The sequence below is a fragment of the Trifolium pratense genome, linkage group LG7 (assembly GCF_020283565.1).
Source record: "Trifolium pratense cultivar HEN17-A07 linkage group LG7, ARS_RC_1.1, whole genome shotgun sequence".
Taxonomy (NCBI): Eukaryota; Viridiplantae; Streptophyta; class Magnoliopsida; order Fabales; family Fabaceae; genus Trifolium; species Trifolium pratense.
The window spans coordinates 10,951,180-10,957,616 of NC_060065.1; the positions used below are offsets into that span (position 1 = coordinate 10,951,180).

General features: G+C 32.8%; 1 long non-coding RNA gene across 2 annotated transcripts; it reads right to left on the reverse strand.

Annotated features, from left to right (window-relative positions):
- Nucleotides 1-1,228: 1,228 nt before the first annotated feature.
- Nucleotides 1,229-5,437, reverse strand: LOC123896934. Of its 2 annotated transcripts, XR_006804693.1 has the most exons (6): nucleotides 5,116-5,437; nucleotides 4,638-4,848; nucleotides 3,912-4,003; nucleotides 2,151-2,205; nucleotides 1,672-1,755; nucleotides 1,229-1,595 (listed from the first exon to the last, which is right to left on the reverse strand). It is a non-coding gene; the product is annotated as an uncharacterized LOC123896934 (long non-coding RNA). The 2 variants fall into 2 exon arrangements; XR_006804692.1 differs by having other exon boundaries at nucleotides 4,638-5,437.
- Between the last annotated feature and the right edge of the window lie 1,000 nt (nucleotides 5,438-6,437).

The following is a 6,437-nucleotide window of genomic DNA, read 5'->3' on the forward strand; positions in this document are numbered from 1 at the left end:
CCTAAAAAATAGAGGCTTATCGCCCTGTTAGTTTCCAATTTTACCTTCGTTTGCGTCGACAAGCGAGTTCCCACATTAACAGCCTTCCTTGGTAACGGATTCAAATTCATATTCTTGTTGAAATATTAACGTGATGTAATTCTTTTTTTTTTTTTCTATTTGTCTGTAGCAGGTTTGTCCGATACTTAAGTAGCGGATGACAAGTAGTTTAAAATTTCTCGGGGGTTCTCTAGGGGGTGAAGAAAGTTGCTATATGCATCTTCATCTATCTATCTATCTATATTACATGTATTCTAAACTACAATAATGGGAATGAACCAAACACTTAGAGATTGATTGTTATTTGATTCATGAGAAAATTGCGTGGGAAAATTTACACAACCAATATTAACTCAAGTGATCAACGGGAAGTTTGCTTAAAGCTCATTGGGGACGAAGAGTTTATTATATGAGGTGAAACTCGGATGCTTTTGATCTCTTTGATCTAGCTTGAGGGGCAATAACTCAAATCCCAAAAGCTTTGCTCATAGGGTGCGGGTTGCACCCCACTTAGAACCAATGTTAAATTTGATATCACTATCTAATGTGATACTCTTATCAGACCAGCCCTCTCAGGTTCAAGGTTGAATATCTGGATAGTGATGCTTACATAACAAGACATATGTGGGTAGCCAAACAGATCCACGATAGACTCTGATACCATGTTGAAGTTTTAGGTTTTAGATAAAGAGAGGAGAAAGACTAAAAATATCATCAAATCATCAATTATAGCCTTATTTTTGTTTTTATTCTTGCACTCCTCTCTTCATCTAAAGCCCCATAACTTCAACAAGGGGGGTTGTTAGAAATTGAATATCTCAACTATTTTCCCACTTTCAAGTTTCATGCATCATTGGATTCATTGTTTCTTTAGGAAAATTGAGCTAGCTTATTCTCTTTCTGAAAATTGTATTTATTTTTTTTTTGTATATAAATGTTGTCTTGTGTGTGTTCAGTCACACAAGAACATATCGGAAATTCTCATCAAATATTGGTCTTTCTAAAGTGATTTTAATAACAAAAGGGTAAAACATTAACGCTCAAGTCTTTTTAAAATAATACAAGATATCAGACAGTTAGTGGAAAGAGGGAAAAGATGATACCTGGACATGTCAAAAGAATATTCATACTCAGTAATTGACTTCATCAATGGATAAATTTCAAAATGTTGGAATGAATAATACTAATTGATGTATACCCTTTCCGGTCTTAGGTTCTTGGTATTTAAAAGTTACACCGGAATCAGAATAATCCAAGTCGACTTAATCAAGACACTCAAAGAAGAAACACTCTTCTTTTTTTTTGGTGAGTCAAAGAAGAAATATAATAGTTTATTGATATATTTCTCTAAACTCATTATATAAAGTCATTCAGTACATGCACACTGCATAAGTTAACTAAATAAATCAAAAGAATGCTTGATATACTTATACAGCATAATTGCAACATAGGAATGCATATGAAGCATATGCAAATAAGTTAAAGCAAATATATCACCTGTGTAGTCAGAATTACTGCTCAAGACGCCAGGGACATGAAAATCTTGCCAAGCATGACTGCAACAGAACCTTTTCAGTGATAGATAGAATTGCTCATAACTAAAGTACAGAAGGAATTAGAAGAAATCTCTACCTCAATTTATTGTGATCAACTAAAGCAATGGCTATATATTTCCCAGACAATATGAGAAAGGAAATCTCTTCTTCACTAATTGATCTGCATTATAAAAAGATGGAAACGTACGTTTGTTGACAATTTATACCGAAGCAACATAATCATAAGAAAATAAAAAGTCGCAGAAAGAAAAAAAAGACAAACAAGGATAAAGTTCTACTAGTCAATTTCTTCCCATCCAAATATATTTTCCAGAGAACACCATTTTAGAAGCTGTCTAATTCCTAATCCATCATACTCAACGCATGAAGTAAAAGTACAACTGATTAATACACCCTTACGTTATTTCCTACCAAGATGAATGTAAAAATAAAAGTATAAAACATTAATTGAAAGAAATGACATTATGACATTTTCCTTTTCTTCTCCAATAGTGACAATCTAAGAACTTCTTAGAATTATACTTGGGGGATTCAATAAAAAAAGGTAGAGCATACCCACTGCATCCTGAAACAGCATATCCACTCTTGCGAGATCATTCGGCAATTCCTCCTACACAACATTAAAACAAAATCATATCAACCGATAGACCGTAACATATACATGCTGGAGAAGATCTCTATGGTAAAGTTCTTTCTGAAACTCTAATAAACCAGTATCCAATGTACAAAGCATGAAACTCTATAAACTGGTATTCTTTCCACTCAACTGATAAGTATCCAAGCACTTGGGAAACCCTCCCTAAAAAGCTAGTTATCAAGTAGGAAGAACCATAACACCAAAATACTTCATTGAGCATCCCATATACCTAGTTTCTCATAATTCCATTATGTTTGTATTTATTTTTTGTTTTTACTTTTTACTTGATCTATAAACTATATACACGACTTAGGACTATGAGGGGAAAAAAGATTGCAATTAATATATCATTCTAATTTGATCAAAATCTTAACTTAGGCCTCCTAATCCTCTTAAACTTTCTTTTTTTATTTCAAGGGGTAATATGAGTTGTATACCTCACTTTGGTCCCTTAATAAATTAGTTTTCAGCCTAATCAATTTTTTACAATAACTACATCAGATTGTGTGTACAACTTATTCTAATATTTACAGATCGTATAACCAAAAAATTAACTTATTCTAACTCAAATTTAAAAGTTTGATATTTCAATAGCTCTTAGTCTACATTTTAAGTAGTAGTATTGTCACACAATTTCCAATCGATCTGTCGTGTACCAAGATTCATAAAACTCATATTTAAGCATGATATCTGCACACTTATGCAGAATATTTGTATATAGGAAGAGAAAAAATATGATGGTTGAAGTCTTAAATTTTTAAGCCATCTTGCATCATCTGTGGTTTTCTTAAATAAATCACTTGTCATTTTTCAAATGACCTATTTAGACTTACCAGAACATAAATCAATTAAAATCAGAAGTGATAATCCTTATAACCTACTTCTAAAATCTGAAAATCTTACATGCCTCCAATTTTTTTACTGGATCACTTGCCCTACTTCTAATTCTTATGTAGTTGATCAATTTTTATGCAAGTATTCAAACTTTCAAAGCATATTATAACAAAACCTTTCCTAAACATTTCATAAAACAACCATTGATAATCATACTTATGGAGGCATACACCAATTATGCACATAGGGCACATCAAATCTTTGATACACACAAACAAAGCATGTAGTCTCAATAACATGTTGGTCATTCACACATCAGACCTTAATTAACTCATGAAATGTTGGCTATGATACTAATCTACAACTTTCAAATAGAAAATCAAGTCACACAAACCTCATTATGCATGATGCAAACCACATCTCAAATATATTGGGTCACCATGCATATTTAAAATTTTATTTATTACTTTGTGCATATTTATAATTGCAAAAGCTCTTAATGCAGTTTACTTTAGGGTCATCAAGACATCCTATCCCTTACAAAAATCATGGAACAATGTCATAGTTGGGGTTATAAGGCTAAGTGAGTGTTTGGGAGCGCGATTGGTCATTTATTCACATTCCAATGGCAATTTAACATAAAATTGCAAAGCTACAATTTGTAGCTTCAAACCTCCCACAACGATTCCAAGCAGTCCAATAATTTTCGATAATTTTGTTTTCCCATTAATTTTCATTTCACGTCCTAGACTCCTCCTATTCATTACTAACTCACGTAATCTAGAGCCATATTGTTACTATGCACATTGAAATACATACCAGAAAGAAAGAGAAGAAATACATACCAGCATTATTGTTGACTTTGTAGCTGCAGCCTGCAGGTTCTGTCCAATCAGTACATCTCTGCACATGTCCCTTCACCAAGTTTTCATTTTCCCTGATTCAAGTTGGATGTGTCTCAATTCTCTTGTTTATCATATGTAATAAGGTACATCTACATAATCTGATACACTGATTAAATATTACAAATGGGTCTTTGGATGTCTTAACTTCTAATCATTAATCCACACAATTAGGAGTGTTCAAAATAACTGGCGAACTGAACCGAACCAAAATTAACTGAACCAATTTAAGAGTTCACTAACCGAACCTATATTTTAAACATAGTACATTAACGGGAACTGAACTGCAAATAACTAAACCGAACCATTAAGAACTGAACTGCACTGCACACAATATTAACTAAGTTCAGTCTTTTTCCCCTAAATAAAAATCTCGCTTTCTATTCTCATCAACTTCATCTTCGCAAAATGTCTTTAACGCAACTGAACTGTTGGCCAAACAAATATTGAAAACGCTAGATAAAAACAAGCAGAATAAAAGTAAATAAATCTAGCAATCCCAGCAATAATGTAGGAATGTTGAGAGTTGAGACCATCCTAAGAGCTTGCTTCTAGTTTCATCTGATTAATTTTACTTACATGTTTAGATTGCCACTTACTTAATCAAAAGACTTTAGCAGTTAATTATATAATGTAAAGAATGTTAAGTTAAACATCAAAGAGACAAACCAAAGATGAAGTAGTCCAAGCTCCTGTTGTGCATGTATTGATAGATCAACGTTTTTTCCTCTCCTTTAATACAACAACCAAGAAGCTTCACAAGATTACGATGCTGAAGTTTTGCAATCATAAAAACTTCATTTTTAAACTCATCCAATCCTTGATCAGACATCTTTGAGTTTCGTTTGATGGCAACCTCTTTTCCATCTGTGAGGGTACCCTGAAAACCATAATACTAACAATAATAATGACAATAGCCACCACACCAATAAACAACAGTCATTTATGTTAGTTAATATAGACATGAACCTATATATATTAGGTATAGCCAATGGAGTTGAGAAGCGAGATCTCGCGAATCTAGTAATGTGAGTCAAGATCTAACATCAAACACCGACTCAAACCAGTTGGTGTATGAAAAATTCATGCAAAAGTGTATGACATTAATAAAACCAAACAGAGCATGAAACCGAGTTAGAACAATTACCTTTTAAGCTTAGATCCTATTTAAGCTTAGACCTCAAACACAAGCCATCATAGGTGGTTCATGCCTTAAACATTAACAGCATCAGTTACAAATTCTATCACAACATTAGAAGTGAAGAAGCAAGTGTTTCAAACATATTTAAAAAATGGCTTATCTTCAAAAAGAATATTGAGATGATTTAACTACTTATGAAACCAGTACCATTTCACCAATCACCATTAAACTTCTTCTTCAATTTTGCATCTAAGGCACCAAGGGTCTTCTTCTCCAATTACATGTGAAGTTATGAAGCATTCACATTGAAATTGCATTCAGACTAAGGACATCGTGGGACATAAACTCTATTAAGGGACATATATTAAATTTTGTAACCAAGGCATCAAGGGTCTTCTCCACTTACATGTGAAGTTATGAAGCATTCACATTGAAATTGCATTCAGATTATTAATTTTAGGGACATCGCGGGAAATAAACTTAATAGGGACATATACTCAATTTTGCATCTAAGACACCAAAGGTCTTCTTCCCCAATTACATGTAAAGTTACAAAGCATTCACATTGAAATTGCATTCAGACTATTAATTTTAGGGACATCGTGGGACATAAACTCAATTAAGGGACATATATTCAATTTTGCATCTAAGGCACCAATGGTTTTCTTCTCTAATTACATGTGAAGTTATGAAGCATTCACATTGAAATTGCATTCAATTGAAATTGCATTCAGACTATCAATTTTAGGGACATCGTGGGATATAAACTCAATTAAGGGACATATATTCAATTTTGTAACCAAGGCACCGAGGGTCTTCTCCACTTACATGTGAAGTTACGAAGCATTCACATTGAAATTGCATTCAGACTATTAATTTTAGGGACATTGTGGGACATAAACTCAATTAAGGGACATATTCAATTTTGCATCTAAAAAAAAAAAATGAAATTCATACTGAAAGATTGCATCATTATTATCCAATTCATACTTCAATTTACATTTCAAATTCCTATTTGCACGAAACATTTCACAAGCAGATGAATTTCGAAATGTTACCTTGTACACAACACCAAATCCACCCTCTCCTAACTTATTTTCTTTTGAGAAGTTATTTTTTGCAACTTTAATTGTGAGATAACCGAATATTAATAAATCAGAACTATTTGCATAAAGATCTTATTCACCTAATGCACCAAGGGTCTTCTCCACTTACAAGTGAAGTTATGAAGCATTTACATTGAAATTGTATTCAGATTATTAATTTTTGGGACATCGTGGGACATAAACTTAATAGGGCCATATACTCAATTTTGCATCTAAGGCACC